Here is an 18,530-nt window from a genome sequence, read left to right as displayed (position 1 = left end):
TGAAGACTACTAAGTAGGGTCAAAGGATATTCAGAGAGTTTAAAGAGTATCAGATGAAATATCAAAAGAAAGAAATCAACCAGCGTAAAGGATACAAACAATCAAGTAGCTTAAAGGGGAAAAATATCAAACAACAAAGCTAACACAACTTGAATAAAAGGGACAACAAGAAGCAGTTCAAACAACTGCCCCTATCTTCTTGTATGAAGATCTTTCCTTTCCTAGAATAAATCTTAATCAATTTTAGGATATTTTCTTAAGTTTCATTATTGTATAAATAATTCTCTTCTCGAGATGTTAATGCTTCGAAGTTCAAGAGTCATTATTCATTGCTTTTTAATTTGTGACTTTTCATTCTACTTTGAACCTGGTTGCACCTGTGAAGGAAGCTTTTGTAGATACTTGATGTACTCAGTTTTTTTGGAACCTTAATACAAGGCATAGGATTCTGAATTTGGTTTTACACAGTTTATGTTATCCTGTAAGTTTTTCCAGTTATCGATCATTATGTTTTTCTTCATATGCTTATGAATTATAGAGATATATAGGTAGGAATAATTATGTCTCAATTAATTCTTATAAGCTCCTGAAGTGATCATCTATTAAGTGTTGAAAATGCAACAAGATGATGGATCTTAGTGTTAGGATATTCCGACACATAGGAAATAGTTAAGTACAACTTGTTCTAGTATAGAGTTAGGTAAAGTGTGTTTCTTTACCTTGTACATTTTGTAACTTACAATTCGACGGTCACGATATGTAGTGATCCAATGGTTCATTCTCTCCTCGGTATTACCGACACTTGATCCATGGCTTGACACCCGATTGGTCCATGATTTCTATTTAAAGCGCATGGAGGGTCATTTGTAGTGTAATCCGTCTATGAGAGAAGCTTATGTAAATTTTCATTCTTTTATTAATAAATTGCCTGAAGTGGCTGTGTTGGCTCAGGCCGTGGACTGTTTCCCTCTTTGAGGGTTTTAACCACATCAAAAATACTGGTGTATTGATCTGCGATGTGGTTGTGAGCGGTGTCCTTTGGTGTTCTGTCTGAGGAACTGCACATGCACTTCATCAGAAAGCTCATTCATGACCATGTTCTTGAAGTGCAATATTGTTCAACAGATGATCAAGTTGCAGACATCTTTACAAAGGCTCTCACAGAGGCGAAGTTCACTAAACTTCGATTTATGGTTGGAGTTCAGGAAGTTGTTACTAAGGGGGGATAGGCTCTAGTGCCTCCTTCCTTCTCCTATTGTGTCATATTTGTAAATCCTTCAATCCTATCCCAAGTTGTTCTTAAGGGGGGATGTTAGGATATTCCGACACATAGGAAATAGTTAAGTACAACTTGGTCTAGTATAGAGTTAGGTAAAGTGTGTTTCTTTACCTTGTACATTTTGTAACTTACAATCCGACGGTTCATTCTCTCCTCGGTATTACCGACACTTGATCCGTGGCTTGACACCCGATTGGTCCATGATTTCTATTTAAAGCGCATGGAGGGTCATTTGTAGTGTAATCCATCTATGAGAGAAGCTTATGTAAATTTTCATTCTTTTATTAATAAATTGCCTGAAGTGGCCGCGTTGGCTCAGGCCATGGACTGTTTCCCTCTTTGAGGGTTTTAACCACGTCAAAAATACTGGTGTATTGATCTGCGATCTGGTTGTGAGCGGTGTCCTTTGGTGTTCTGTCTAAGGAACTTACCCTGTAAATTCTTACACTTAGTGGAAAGGAGTCGCCTTCACTAAGTGGGCCTGCAGGCTATTTTTGGCGCAAAGTCTATAATGAAAAAAGAAATTAACTCAGACAAATATATAAAGCACACGTAAAAACCAGACACAAAATATTGGCGGAAAAGGCTTCAGCCTCATGGCTTCCTCAGGTATTCTCACTCTCTCATTCATTCATTAAAATAATTGAATATAGTGTTACAAATAAATAGATGAGAGATAATGTTCTCAAGATAGTGCGTGCTATCTTAGACACTTTTGGTTGAGATAATTTCTCCTTTGGTTGAGATAATTTCTCACCAGACACACACCAATATAGGAGTTACCTAAACTAACTCCTATCTTAGAGGAACAACCCAAGAGTTAGGCACAAATTCCTAACTTGGAATATTTAATTTATTTATTGATTTTTGGATTTATTATTGTTTTGTGAGAGAGGCTAACATTCCCCCCTTCAATGATAAATCCAAAATAAGAACGAGGAACCATCTTCCAAGTTCTCATGTTGATCCTCAAAAATATTGCTTGAAAAAACCGCCAAAACTGGATGCTGGAAAAAACTCAAATATGAAGAGAACATGAATCAGCTGCATGCTTGATTCATCTCTGAATGTCACTTGACAACTCCATCACGTGCCAAGCCGCAAAAGGATCCAACTGTCATTTTTTTGAAAACAGCATCCGGTGTCCACTGACACAATTTTATGAACGCCCACTGGCGTATTTGCTGATGATGATTGCCCACTGGCTGAAGAAGTCGAAAAACAACTCAATGTTGCTTTTGCTATGATGAAAGCTGCTCACTGCTGCTTTGGCTGTCGATCGCCCATTGGAAAATTTGCTGATGCTCATTGCTGATGACAAATGCCCATTGGCTGATGAAGATGCCCACTGGATGCTTCGCTGATGTTGTCGAGACTTTCAGTCTGACAACCACTTGTCAATTTCATTGACATTTTCCCCCCTTTGTCAGCTGAAAGGAGAGACGATCTTCTCCAAAATATATTTGAACTCCCCCCCTTCAGGTGTAGGAGAGTTTCACTGTTGTACTCCCTCGTTCAACTGCATGAGAGTACCATCATCTGTTCACTGCTGGTTTCACTATGTGTGATTGTAGTCGTTTGTAGAACTGAGACAATATTTTGACTGTGGATTACCATTCCCAAGGATCGATCCATTCATAATGTATCTTCAATCTGGCTGATTTTTGTTGGTTGCGACATTTTTCTGAGGAATGATTGGGCTTGCCACAATGACAACAAGGATGGAGATCAAAACACTGATCTTCCATATGACCGGTTCTTTGACAATGAGAACATTTTGGTTGGACATCAACTTCAGGTTGCGTGCAATTCTGTTTGTCTGCAACTTTCTCAGAACCTACTGAGGTGAGTTGTTCAAGAAATCCTGCACTCACAAACTTAATTGGCTTGGAATAATCTGGGATATGTAAGTTGGTGTCATCAGAGACATATCCTAAGCCTCGTCGTTTCTTGTTATTTTGAATTTCTTCCCAAGGCTTGATGATGGGTTTGGAAGAAATTTGAATTTGATCATGAACAACTTCGACACTTGAAGTTGTTTGGATGAGTGATTTGGAATCAACATCTTTATCTTCATCTGTATGGTTGAATGACCTGGAAGAAGAACTCTTTTATTGCAGCTCATCTCTTTGTAGTTGCAACTCTAGTTGAAGAAACTCAATGGTTTCATGTGTTTGTTGTAGATGTCGTGAAAGATCAACAAGAGTTTATTTGCTGATGTGCACCATGTCTTCATCAGTGGAGATGATCAAACTGTGAAGAATGTTTAACCACTGAATATGTTGCGCCATCTGAACTTGCTCACTTGAAGTCAGGCTCTCTTATCGTAGATGTCGTGCTTTGAACTGTTTCACTTGATTTTGTTACTTGAATGACAGGCTCGCTTGCTATGGGACTTGAATGGCACGCTCGCTTGATTTTTTGCTTATTGCACTTGCTGGGAACACTTGCTAGAGTTGTAGAACTTTCTTACTTAGACTCTAGAATTCACGCTCGCTTGATGACGATCGCGTTTGTGTGAACACTCACTTGCCTTACTTGATGACTTCACGCTCACTTGAATGAATAGCCACGCTCGCTTGATGTCGATCTCAACTTGCTTGATTGGTGTTAGAGTGGAACTTGCTTGGTTGCTTTGATCGTTGCTGTAATGAACTTCACTCTGGCTCGCTTGAAGGTTTGAACTTTGTACTATTTTGACGCAAATTTCTTGAATGAATACTCACGCTCGCTTGCAGGAGATGTGAACTTGTTGCTTGTTTGCGTTAGAGTTAAAATTCGTGCATTCACTTGATTCTGCTTAAAGGAAGGGTGTCGAACACTGTCGAAAATGCACCCAAAAAACGCTTAATGATTTTAATGACTCACTACAATGAATTCAATTTGACTCAATTCAAGACTTGGGTGTCGGTTTCAACCGAGAATGCACCCTTACAATTCAATGTAATTTGAGTTTGATTACAAGTTCAATAATGTTGATGTAGATTGTGCTTTGAAATGTTGAAGTTTACAGATTCATTAACTTGAATGTAGTGATGTAGACTTTGCTTTGAAACGCTGGAGTTTGCAGATTCATGAACTTGATTGTATTGAGTGAAATTGTTTGTTGAGGTAAAATGCTGATGTTGAAAACTTTGATTATTTGTTGTAGTGTTGATGTTGCAGCTATGTGTTGTGCTTGCTTTATGTATGCGATGAAATTATTGATGTGTCACAACTAGACACAGATCAAAAAGCAAAAACATGAATCCATAAAACACATGCGCCATCAAGCACACGTAGTGTACCTTAGATCCCCTTATTCAATTTCGGGCGGATCTAGGACACATCAACACCAAAAAAATGATATCTTTATCAATCACTAAGTACATATGAAGCAATGATAATGCCAAGCTGACAACCCTTTGAAACAACTCACCTTCAAAATCTGAATGGATAGTGACACGATCCCTCTCAAAGTAAAACAATACTTTGAATTATAACAACTTTCCCTTATCACTCCAAATACAAAATAATACACTTATATCTCCACAAAATATTCTTCAAATTTACAAAATGTAATGTACCTTATCACTCCAAATACAAATAGAAACACTCCTTATTTCTTCAATTTCAAAGAGCGAAATACCAACCTTTCAACTCACAATCTCACCACTTTCATGCATATAAAAATGCATCTCCAATTTCATGTCAAGTAAATCCACTCTCACTCATTTACCTTTCTTCCATTAAAAAACAATTTTATGGATTTTATAAAATCACTTTATGAAAGGTGAATTCACGTTCACACTTTTAAGTTTAATGAGTGTAAAATGATAAAGCACGCACCATGCATTGGTGAGGTTCGAGAGATAAAGAGATCATGTGGATACCTTTCTAAAAGGCCGAGGTTGTTCAGTGCATACTGTTCTTCTAGAAACCAATCCAATAAAAAAGTAGACCCTTTTGAATTGTGTTTGTTCACGGATTTAACTATGATCGTGCCTACTTCTCTATCAACACAGGGCGCTCTCTGTTGTTGGAGGGAGACGTTCCTCTTCTCCTCCAGTGCACCACGTTGAATGACATGATTTCTTCCACGTGCTTGGAACTTCGCATATCTGCAAACAATACTTCAACACCTTCTTTGATTTATTTCCTTTGTGCGTTGACAACTCCAACACTTAGTATTCTCTCCACAAAATTCAGTGTCTGACATTCAACAGCCATACATAACGGTTGGAAGCAAAGGAAAGTGGCTCAGCAATGGATCTCACACCTGCAAAATCATATTTACTATGTGCAACATCTTGACCATCAAAGATGGGCCTCGTGATCATCTCAAGTTGGCTCAAGATTTGGTGGCTCACAAGAACAAAAGGCGTGGACTGATTCCTCTTTACGCAGATCTTCTACGATATTTATTTCGAAGCCTGGACATTCTTCAATGATTACTAGTCTCGGTCTTCCAAAACAGGAAAAGTTCCTCCCGCAACGACTTTTGCTTCAATTTCAGGTTAGATCCAGCAATAAATCTAACATTTGACACGGTGATTTCACATATTAAAATGGAAATGAAATCGAAGCAGCATCACAGAGAAATAAATACGTCCACACTGGATATGATTTCAATACAGACTAATTTTGACAGAGAATAAAGAAGCAATAATTTGCTAGATGTTGCACCATAACGTATTTCACAGTGAAACACTTAACACGCTGGATTGAATGGCAATACCACGATATCGAGAATTGGCACGATATTCACCTTCATTGTTGGACATGTTGTAGTCTTCAATGGCGGTTTCCATTCTCAACACATCAGCTCGATCTCAAAAATGCAATTATGACCTCTGTAATGGACCCAACAAACCGAATCTCTCATTCCATTTGAATCATAAGTGAAATAGCTCAGTGGCCTTCCATCGCGAAAGCCCAAATTGCCCAGTATTCTCTCCTTAACGGCTCTGCCTTTGACTGATTATGGTTGTGGATTTGTTCATGCGCACAGACCAAAGCCTATCTCCATCTTATTCCATTTCCAATTCTCTCTCATCAATATTACTACCATAGTGAGGGCGTGTAACCCCAGGTGTGCCGATGAAGATCGTTAATCAATCAAAATTAGGCAGTGATCAATGTTCTCCCTGCTAATTGAATCCTTAATAAGAGTCCAATAACACAGACTCCCACTCACTCATAACTGTATTACAAAGTCAACAAAACTCTCGCTTTGATACCACATAATGAAAAAAGAAATTAACTCAGACAAATATATAAAGCACACGTAAAAACCAGACACAAAATATTGGCAGAAAAGGCTTCAGCCTCATGGCTTCCTCAGGTATTCTCACTCTCTCATTCATTTATTAAAATAATTGAATATAGTGTTACAAATAAATAGATGAGAGATAGTGTTCTCAAGATAGTGCGTGCTATCTTAGACACTTTTGGTTGAGATAATTTCTCCTTTGGTTGAGATAATTTCTCACCAGACACACACCAATATAGGAGTTACCTAAACTAACTCCTATCTTAGAGGAACAACCCAAGAGTTAGGCACAAATTCCTAACTTGGAATATTTAATTTATTTATTTATTTTTGGATTTATTATTGTTTTGTGAGAGAGGCTAACAGTCTATTTTTAGACATATGGATCATGGTCTATGAGTTGCAGGATGCTGTTTATGGATGATTGGTCATGTTGGAAAAAATAGATGGACTTCTATTTTTTGGTTCATAGCGGAGTGATCAGAGTCTATTTTTAGACTGTCAGGCTAAAAATAGAAACAGTCAAATATTATTAGCCCTTAGTAATATTTGGACTCTAAACATTATCTTATTCTCTTGGAGCACTTCAGTTCGAGCTACGGATGTGGCACATGCAGCTGACAAAAGGAATCACATGGTTTCTTATGTGGTAGTTGAGCTATTGCATGGAGGACTTCAGTTAGAACTCATGCATGTGAGTTCTATGGAGTTGGATGTGGAGTTGATGGAGTTGTGTTCAGTTTGACTTAGTTGAACTAGTTGTATTTAGTCTAACTAAAGAATACACTAGTGATGAGTTGTGTGAATTAAATATTAATTAATTCACTAATTATTAACTCATAAAGAAACTAAAGAATACATCAGTTAACTCAATGCATGGATAGTTCAACAGAGGCAGGTGTTAGAGGTAAGTGAAAGGGTGAGTTGTGACTATCAGTTGTGCATGAGATTTTGCACATGCATGGATTGAGTAATGCCAATGAGGATTGCGCAGTGTGGGCCAATACCAAGGCAATTGTAGCTTGTGCTCACGTGATTTTCACCAGGCATTGTGCAGTGGAGGTAGGCAAAGCAGCGAAGGAAATTTGAACCTGTGACTTGTTCAGATCTGAGCTAGTTTTTTGTGTAACAGGTGGAGATAGTGCTGGATACTCGTGAGGAGTATTGTACTATGTATTGTTACATGTTCTCAATCATTAATATACAGATAGTGTGGGGTTTTCAGGTGTAAGCTTTCCCCGGGTTACATACTGTGTTAATGTGTGCATGCGATTGATGTTTCATTGTTTTTGAAGCTGCTAAATTGATGATCAACGTAGAGGAGGTTATGTATTATGCATGTATTCTGCAATAGTGTATAATCGGGATAATCTCTGTGAATAAGTGTTTATTATTCAAAATTTATACATGGTATCGGAGCTCTTTGATTTGTAGAAAAAGTTCTATAGGATATCAAAGCGAGAATTGATCATCAGATCTATTATTCAGAAAGTGATTACATTTTATTTCTTCAGGCAGAGTCTGTAATCGGGCCAGGTAGCCTTTGGATTCATCCTTCTTTTGGAAGGTGAGATATCCGATGAATGCCCATACAGTCGATCTCTATACAAGAAATACTTTGTTCTCACGAATTTTAGATCAAAAGCGGTTGAGTTTTGGGCTGGTGGAATGGCGCTCAAGGATAAACTCAGAAACATCAAGTGTGAGAATGGAGACAGTATGCCCAAGTATCTCAAGAAGTTCACCCAATGCTGGGATGAGCTGGGAAGTGTGGGGGTGACTGTCGATGATGAGGACTTGGTGAGCTTGGCTCTCCTTGGTCTTCCGAAGAGTTGGCATTCCTATCAGGACTCTGTCAATGGTCGGGAGAAATTGCCAGGATGGGAGACACTTTGGTAAGATCTTGTGCAAGAGGAGATCAGGTGGAATACCAGGGATGGATCTTCATCAAAGGCATCTGATGAAGAAAATTGTGCTTTGGCTTCCAAAGCAAAGAAGGGGAAGGAGAAGGGTTCTCTTTCCGAATCCAGTTCTTCCAATGATGGGAAGAAGGTTGACAAATCGAAAGTGCGATGCTTTCGTTGTCATGAGTTGGACCATTATGCTACTAATTGCCCAAAGAAGAAATCCAAGAAGGGATCTGGGGAAGGATCTGAAGGTGAGGCACTTGCTTCATAGTTTGAGTTGGATTTCACACTCTTCACATGCATGGTTTCATCCATGGTGGGAAGTGGTTGGTTTCTTGACAGTGGAGCTTCTTCCCACATGACCGGTGACAAAAGTTTGTTCAGTACTTTGGAGGAGAAAGATCTCCAGATACTCATAGGGATGGGTAATGATGAGAAGTATAGTGTATCAAGTGTAGGCACAGTTATTTTTCAGAGGGAGCAAGGAGCTTGCATTACCTTGACCGATGTCAAGTATGTACCAGGACTGAAGAGAAACTTGGTGTCGATCGTGATGTTGGAAGACAGAGGCTGTGATGTAGTCTTCAGTAAGGGAAAGGTTTTCCTTAGACACATCATCACTAGACAGGTGAAGCAGATTGGTTCACGGGTCAAGAACCTGTATGCTCTTGAGGTTCAAGATGCATGCAAAGCCTTGAGCAGCGAGGCAACTGATGGAGACTTGGTGCTTGAGAGGGAGGGTATATTACCTCTCAACATGCAGAGCCAGAAGAAGTCTCAAACGATTGTGGAGGAGCCACGATTAGTGCAGCAGCTTCAGGAGGTTGTGGAGCAGCCACAACAAGGGAAGATGAGAGGAGATCGAGTAGAGACATCTACTCATGCAAAGACCTCCAGTAGGGGGAAAATTCGAGCCAGGTGGGCTGAGGGATCACATGCAACCATACCTCCAGGTAGGAGGTGGGGTGATGTGGATTGATCGTCCCAATGAGAAGGGGCAGGATCCTTGAGGTACCCAACCTCTTGGATGAGACCTTGCTATGGGAGCCCCGATGTGGAGTAGCAGGAACTGACTGATTGGGTAGAGACAGATGCGGATGGAGCAGCAGAGAGAGCGACAGTGTAGGGAATCCTAGGACAATGCATAGCTAGCAGGCTGCAACAATGCGAGAGGCACAAGTGTTTTGCATAATGCTAGGTGGCACAGAGAGGTGTGAAATGGTGCAAGATGCATGGAGATGTTGCAGTAGCGTAGATGTCAGAGAGGGAGCACTTGTCAGCAACAGGTAGAGCTTCAGCATCAGAGTATGTTCATAGCCCAACAGAGTGGTCAGTTGGGAGTGTTTTTGTTCCAAGTGTTGTTGGAGCAAGTGGACCGGGCAAATGTGTTGCACGCAAAACATTCCAGAGTTGCAGGATATGGGTTGTAGATAATCCATATCTTGTTGAGAGGGAGTGTTGAAAATGCAACAAGATGATGGAGCTTAGTGGAAAGGAGTCGTCTTCACTAAGTGGGCCCGCAGGCTATTTTTGGCGCAAAGTCTATTTTTAGACTATGTCTATTTTTAGACATATGGATCATGGTCTATGAGTTGCAGGATGATGTTTATGGATGATTGGTCCTGTTGGGAAAAATAGATGGACTTCTATTTTTTGGTTCACAGCGGAGTGATCAGAGTCTATTTTTAGACTGCCAGGCTAAAAATAGAAACAGTCAAATATTATTATCCCTTAGTAATATTTGGACTCTAAACATTATCTTATTCTCTTGGAGAACTTCAATTCGAGCTATGGATGTGGCACATGCAGCTGAAAAAAGGAATCACGTGGTTTCTTATGTGTTAGTTGAGCTATTGCATGGAGGACTTCAGCTAGAACTCATGCATGTGAGTTCTGTGGAGTTGATGGAGTTGTGTTCAGTTTGACTTAGTTGAACTAGTTGTATTTAGTCTAACTAAAGAATACACTAGTGATGAGTTGTGTGAATTAAATATTAATTAATTCACTAATTATTAACTCATAAAGAAACTAAAGAATACATCAGTTAACTCAGTGCATGGACAGTTCAACAGAGATAGGTGTTAGAGGTAAGTGAAAGGGTGAGTTGTGACTATCAGTTGTGCATGAGATTTTTCACATGCATGGATTGAGAAATGCCAATGAGGATTGCGCAGTGTGGTCCAATAACAAGGCAATTGTAGCTTGTGCTCATGTGATTTTCACCAAGCATTGTGCAGTGGAGGTAGGCAAAGCAGCGGAGGAGATTTGAACCTGTGACTTGTTCGGATCTGAGCTAGTTTTTTGTGTAACAGGTGGAGATAGTGCTGGATACTCGTGAGGAGTATTGTACTATGTATTGTTACATGTTCTCAATCATTAATATATAGATAGTGTGGGGTTTTCAGGTGTAAGCTTTCCCCGGGTTACATACTGTGTTAATGTGTGCATGCGATTGATGTTTCATTGTTTTTGATGCTGCTAAATTGATGATCAACGTAGAGGAGGTTATGTATTATGCATGTATTCCGCAATAGTGTATAATCGGGATAATCTCTGTGAATAAGTGTTTATTATTCAAAATTTCTACATTAAGAGAATGGATTAATGAACTGTCTGTTTAGATAATCCCCTCTGATCAATAAATCATCAACATCTTATATAAGCTTAAGTATATTGCCTTGAACCTTTGGAACGTAGTTTAGAAGGTTTTCACACTTATGATTGTTTTGTTTTACAGTCTGGAAACTGTGATAATCATATTATTTTATGTTTTTTTCTCACCACTATTTTGATCTATATCACTGTGTAAAGCTTCATAGCAGCCCTTTGCTGAGATATTAATATAACCCAAAGGATTAAGTATTTAAATTCTACATCTGTCTTTATTCATTTGTCTTCCAAAACTAAAACCAAAAACCCCAAAATAATTATTTTAGATGCTCTGGCATTGGTAGATGACCTACTACTATCTTAGAGGTACAACATCAGACTAACGTCGTTGTCGGGGATTCAAATTTCATTTAAGTTTCCCTTGGGACAACGATATTCATTCATACTTTTCCTTTAAGGTGATTAAAGGTTTAGAAGGTTAAAATCATTCACCTAGGGGACTCCACACTCCCAAACTGACACCTTTTAAACATACCAGATATTGTTCAGAAGCTGACATAGTTAAGCCTCTGTCAGATCTTGAAAGGCTTATGAGAAAATCCAGTTCTAAAGGGGACACCAACCATCTTCTTCTTCCTCTTTAGTCTTGCAGTCTAAAGAATTAGAATCATTTGACCCCTATAGTAATATCCCAGCTGATCCTAATTACTCCCATTTATCACCTAGGGTTGCTGAACTTCTAGATAAAGGAGTTGATTTTAAGTCAGCCTACCTTATTCATTCATTAGAATCTCATCCAATACCCACACTACCACTAGGATCACCTAAAATTGAATCTGATTTGGGTGTTAATATACCAGAATATAAACCCACAGATTTTGTATCCCCTACCATCTATCATTTTCCTTCCGTTTTTAATTGACTTGAAGCTTCTTCTTCTGAACAACCTGAGGAGACATTTTCTATATATTCCAATCCTCTCTTCGAAACAAAAGAAGGTATTCCTTTACAGGTCCCAAAGCTAGTTCTTAGGACTCTTTTGAAGTCTTTCAGGAGATTTCCTCCCCCTTTACCTCCAACTAGTTCATCAACCTCAGAATCACCATCTTCTTCCTCTACTTCTTCTTCATCCTCTACATCCACACAAACACATCATACTCCACCTGGACAACCTCATACACCTCATACACCTCAAGCACCTCATACACCACTTGCTGTCATGGCTTTTCGACCTATTGTACATGCTAGATATGCTACCTTAGTCTTACCTAATAACCTTGATGCATTCCTAGCTGGATACTTAAAATACCTTCCCAAGTACAATGGAGAAACTGGTTCCTCAGCTGAGGACCATCTTCAAGATTTCCTAGACTTTGTAGATAACATGAATATTGAACAAGAAAACGTTTATATGATATTGTTTGTACAGTCACTTGAAGGAAATGTGAGGATTTGGTTTAGGTAGTTGCCAACAGCAACCATTAGAAATTGGGAAGAGTTTACAACCATATTTAAAAATCAATGGGGTGTGAAAAAGGATCCCCTTTACTTCCTCACAGAATTTGAAGAGCTTAAAAGTAACTTCGATGAACCAGTATCAGATTTTATCAAAAGATTCAATAAACTCTATCACAAAATGCCTGTTGATTGTAAGCCCCCTGTAGCAGCAACTAAGTCTAGATTTTCTAAAGCTTTTGATGATGAATTTGCTGTTATGCTACGAGAGAGAACTTCAAGAACTCTTGAAGATATGAAAACAAACACTATAGAAGTAGAATCAAATAGGGCAGCCTCAACTTCTTTAAAACTTAAGGAAGAAAAGGCCCAAAGAAAACTCAAATCTGTTCAAGAACCCTCTAGTTCCTCTAAGACTAAATCAGAAGATTCAAAAATAGATGAAATAAAATCTCTTCGTAGAAACCTATCAAATAGGATTTCAAAGATTGAGACCCAACCTAGGACAATACAACAAACATCTACTAGACCCCAAAACCAAAATCAAGGTCAGTATAAAAGAAATTCACCACTACAAATACTTTAGAGACCTAGCAATGATCAATAGGTTCCTACTCCTCTATTGATAGATGACCAACACCCTGATGATAATACTATGACAATTACTGAAAATATTAATAGTATGGATTGTTCTTCCAATCAAACAGCCATCATTACTCTCTCACAACAAAATCAGGTTCAAGAAGAGCAGAAAGCTTCACAAGTCTCTAAATATCATGCTTTCTCTGAATTTTTAATTGCAGAGTTAAACAAGAGGTATGATCTTAGGGCTAGACCTGGTACTGGGAGACCTCCAAAGAAAACTTCAATAATTGAACCATGTACCAAAATTGTTGAAGCTCAAACAACTCTTATTCAACCCTTAGATCAGTCAATTGATATTACCCAAACTGGTAAAAACATTTTGACTACATTTAGTGTTGAAAAAGAATTAGAGAGGGTTAAGATCCCAATTCCATTGTCAGAACTTTCTAAAAACCCTGGTTATAAAAGCCAAGTCACAAAATGGATACAAAATACCTCGGTTGATGCTGAAGGTGATGTCATAAGTCTGCAAGATGAAAAACCAACAGTATTTTTTGGCCCTAGTTCAGACATGATAGATGAGATAGTGCCTCCTTTCTATGTAACTCTTAAAACAAATGATTCCATGTTGTATAATTGTATGCTTGATTCAGGAGCATCACACAACTTTATGTCAAAATCTATCATGGATCATTTGAAACTCGACATAACTAAATCCTACCATGACCTGTACACCTTTGATTCTAAAAGGGTACCCTATTTAGGATTGATCAAGGATCTAGTGGTTAACCTTGCCCAAATTCCAGTGAAAAGTGTAGTACTTGATATTGTTGTCACAGATATCCCTCCCAATTTTGGAATGCTCCTTTCTAGGTCTTGTTGTGCCAAATTAGGGGGAACTCTACAGATGGATATGTCATATGCTCTTGAACAAAAGATGGGGCAGGAGCTGGAGTAGTTTTAATTTCACTTGAAAAAGGAAATATAACCCAATCATGTAAATTAGCTTCGAAGTTACAAATAATGTGGCTAAATATGAAGCTTTCCTTTTAGGATTTCAATTAGCCAAAAGCTTAAAGGTTTAAAACTTAAGTGTTTTTACTGATTCAGAACTTATTGTTAAGCAAGTAATTGCCAAACCAAGCACCCTAGACTTAGGTCCTATCGAAATGAAGTATGGGATTCAGTTGAAAACTTCTTTGATGATTTTAATTTGACTCATATTCCCAGAGATCAAAATATTCATGCAGATGCCTTAGCTTTCTTTGCTACCTCTTTTAAAATCCCTAATCATACTGATGTACTTTATCAGATACAAGTCAAATATAGGCCATCTATCCCTGATAATCTGAAACATTAGCAAATATTTGAAGATGATGAACATTTGAAATCATTTTTGCAAGTAACATATGATTTTTCATTTCTACAAATTGATGAAGATAGAACTGAAATAAATGAAAATGTAGATGGAAATGGTACTTCAGATTTTAAAACCCAAATTTCAAATCATGACATTACTCAATTATCTAATAATTTTATTCCAAAAGGACCCATTCCTTTAGAAAGATTGTTTGATCAAAATGATGTCCTCGGAAACCCTCAGTTCATTTCTTCAGAAGATGGCATAGAAGAGATTAACATTGGAATTGATGAAGATATCAAAAACATCAAAATATGTGCATCTCTAGACCCCGAGATCAAAACTCAATATCTTAAGTTACTGAAAAATTATAAGGATGTTTTTGCTTGGACTTACGCTGATCTAAAGACCTATGATACTTCATTAATATAGCATAAGATTCCTTTGAAGCCAGAAGCAAAACCTTATCAACATAAACTTAGAAGGATAAATCCAACCCTTCTACCAACTGTAGAAAGGGAGATTAAGAAAATGCTAGATGCTCAGATCATCCTCCCTCTTAGATATTCTAATTGGGTTGCAAATCTAGTTCCTGTTAGAAAGAAAAATGGAGAAATAAGACTCTGTGTGGATTTTAGAAATTTGAACAAAGCATCATTAAAAGATAATTATCCTTTGCCCAAAATGGATCAGTTACTTCAAATGGTTTCAGGAGCACAAAGACTTTCTATGCTTGATGGTTTTTCAGGTTACAATCAAGTGAATGTTGATATAGCAGACAGAGAGAAGACAACCTTTACTACACCCTGGGGTACATTCATGTACGCTAGGATGCCATTTGGCTTAACCAATGTTGGAGCAACATTTCAGAGAGTTATGGAAATAGCTTTTATGGGTCAGGTAAAAAAATTTGTGGTTATTTATCTTGATGACATAACTTTTTTTTTCTAAATCTGATCAGAAACATCTAAAGCACTTGATGAAGGTTTTTGACAGGTGTATAAAATATGGAATATCATTGAACCCTAAGAAGTCCTTGTTCGCTGTCAAAGAAGGAAAATTGTTGGGCCATATAATTTCAAAGGAGGGAGTAGTAATTGACCCCAAACGAGTATCTGCCATTGAAACATTGACCTTACCTAGAAACAAGAAGGAGATTCAAGCTTTTCTAGGCAAGATTAATTTTCTAAGGAGGTTTATTCCAAATTATGTAGAGATTGTAAAAGATATAACTGACATGCTCCGAAAGGACCATGAAGTTAAATGGACTCTCACTTCTAGGCATGCATTTGAACAAATAAAAAAGGCTATCTCTGAAGCTCCCACCTTAGCTAGTCCTGATTATACTAAGCCATTTAGTATTTTCTCTTTTGCCTATGAAAAAACCCTTGCTGCCGTTCTATTATAGAAAAATGAAGATTCCCATGACCAACCCATAGCCTTTTTCAGCAAGGTTATGAGAGATGCTGAGCTTAAGTATGACATCATTGAGAAGCAAGCCTATGCCCTCATTCAAGCCCTGAAATCATTCAGGATGTATGTCTTACATTCACCTATTACTGCTTATGTCCCTAATAGTGCTGTGAAAATTGTCCTAACCCAACCAGACATTGATGGGAAAAGAGGTAGATGGATCACTCAAATTCTGGAGTTTGATTTAAATATCAATACTACCAAGCTAGTAAAAGGACAAGGATTAGCCAAGCTTCTAGTTGAATCCAACTGCAAAGTATTTGGAATCAATTCTATTTTAGAAATACAAGGGAATAATACACAAGAACATTATGTCCTTGCAGAAGGGGAGAATCCACAAGAACCTTCCCTTCATCCTAAGGGGAAGAATCCACAAGAACCTTCTGTCCTTGCAAAAGGGGAGAATCCACAAGAACCTTCCCTTCATCCTAAAGGGGAGAATCCACAAGAACCTCTACCTTCAGAGCAGATCAATCCTATACACATTGATGAAAAATTCTTGTTGTCAAACTGGTATCAAGATATTGTAAATTTCTTGATCCATTTTGAGTGTCCAGCATCATTCTCCAAAACCCAGTGTAAAACCATTAAATTAAAATCAGTCAAGTATTGCATTATAAATACAAATTTATACTAGAAGATCCACGGAATATTTTGTTATTATGTTTAACATAATCAGAAACTGAAGGAATCATTGATCAGTTTCATACAGGATTTTGTGGGGGACATTATGCTTGGAGAGCAACAACATACAAGATTCTGAGGGGAGGATTTTATTGGCCCACATTGTTCTTACAAGTAGGGGCAAAGGTTAGAGGTTGTGTTACTTGTCAAATGTTTGTGAGTAAAAAAAAATTAGCAGCTCTTCTACTTGTTCCATCAATAGTTTCAACACCCTTTTCTCAATGGGGATTAGATTTTGTTGGAGAGATTCTCCCCACTTCAAGTAATCAGCATAGATGGATCCTCACTGCAACACACTACTTTACTAAATGGGTGGAAGCAATTCTAGTTAGAAATGCTATTGATTCAGTAGTAATTAAGTTTATTGAGGAGAATATCTTATCTAGATTTGGTTGCCAAACTCAAATTGTCACTGATAATGCAGCAACCTTTGCTAATGTTAAATGATTGACTTTTTCCCGAAATATCAGATTCTTTTACATCATTCAACTCCATACTACCCTCAAGGTAATGGCCTTGCAGAGTCATCAAAAAAAATTCTGGTAAAGGTAATAAAAAAGACTCTAGCTGATCATAAGAAGAGTTGGGATTCACATCTGATTTATGCTGTATGGGCAAATAGAATTACTCCAAAGAAATCAACTGGGAAATTTCAATTTCAGTTAGTCTATGGGAAAGATGCAATTTTACCAACGAATTTGGCCTTCCCTGTTTTAAAATTCCTGCAGGATTCAACAGATGAACCTGATGATTTTTCAAGAAGAATAAATCAGATTATTGAATTTAAGGAAAATAGAGATGAAGTTCAATAAAAATTGAATAAATATCATAATAAGATGAAGACCCTATTTTACAGAAGAGCTAGGGAAAGGGACTTTAAGGAAGGTGATTTAGTTCTAAGATGGGATGCCAGGAGAGAAGAGAAAGGAAAGCATGGCAAATTTGACAATCTATGGTTTGGACCTTTAGTAATTGCTGAAGTGAAGGGTAACAACACTTTTGTGCTACAGAACCTTGAGGGGCTATATTCCACTTATCCTGTAAATGGAAGGTTTCTCAAACATTACATTCAGTACTAAGAAGTTAAAATAGTTTTCATTGTAAATACTCCGGTTTTCTTTTACCTTTCAAGATGTCAGAGTGATTTTTCTTACAGCAAGGACTCCATAGCCTGAGGAGAAGGCACATGGATTTGCAGGTTCTCTGCATTATACAGGAGAAAACAGTCCCCAGATGGAGCCAATGTTGTAGCATTTTTTGGTTTTGATAAGGTAGAGTAAAATAGTCAAAAAAATAAAAATAGTTTGAAAAAATGTTAAGTTAGGATATAGACATAATAATAGTGAATAAAATGTTTTTGAAAAAATATCTTGATGATAATGTCCATATCAAAGAAAATGTTAGGTTAGATGTCCTAAAAAATCAAGACAACAAGAAAATGTTAGGTTAGAAAGAAAAGAAAAGAAATAAACTCTGAAAGTGAGAAAATCTAAAATGCCACTACTATTGTTTCTGCAAAATAATGGTTGTGCGCAACTTGTTTTAAATGCCACAAACCATGATAGTCAAATAGTTTAATCTTGACTGTTTCATGTTTTAAATTTGATGTTATAGTTAGAGAATAAAGATCTGGCCAAACTATTTAATCTTGGAAGATCAGTAGTTAGGTAGAGAATAATAAGGTGCACATCAGTTTAATCTGAGCCCTTGGATGTTATAAGGTTAGAATTAGATAGTTTGCTTGTATAAAAAGAAAGGAAAATGGTTTTCTAGCTTAAATAAGCAAAGGGTAAGTAGAAGAAAGGTTGCAGAAGTTTGATGATTGGTTGGACAAAATGTACATTTGTCATGTTTTACCATATGTTTCTATGTCCATGAGGCAATTACACAAAGAAAATGAAGGTCTACAAGATCAATTAGTTAACT

Source organism: Pinus tabuliformis, chromosome 8, assembly GCF_031772625.1.
Source record: "Pinus tabuliformis cultivar Carrire ecotype Pingquan chromosome 8, CPIR1, whole genome shotgun sequence".
Taxonomy (NCBI): Eukaryota; Viridiplantae; Streptophyta; class Pinopsida; order Pinales; family Pinaceae; genus Pinus; species Pinus tabuliformis.
Note: the sequence above shows the minus strand (reverse complement) of the source record.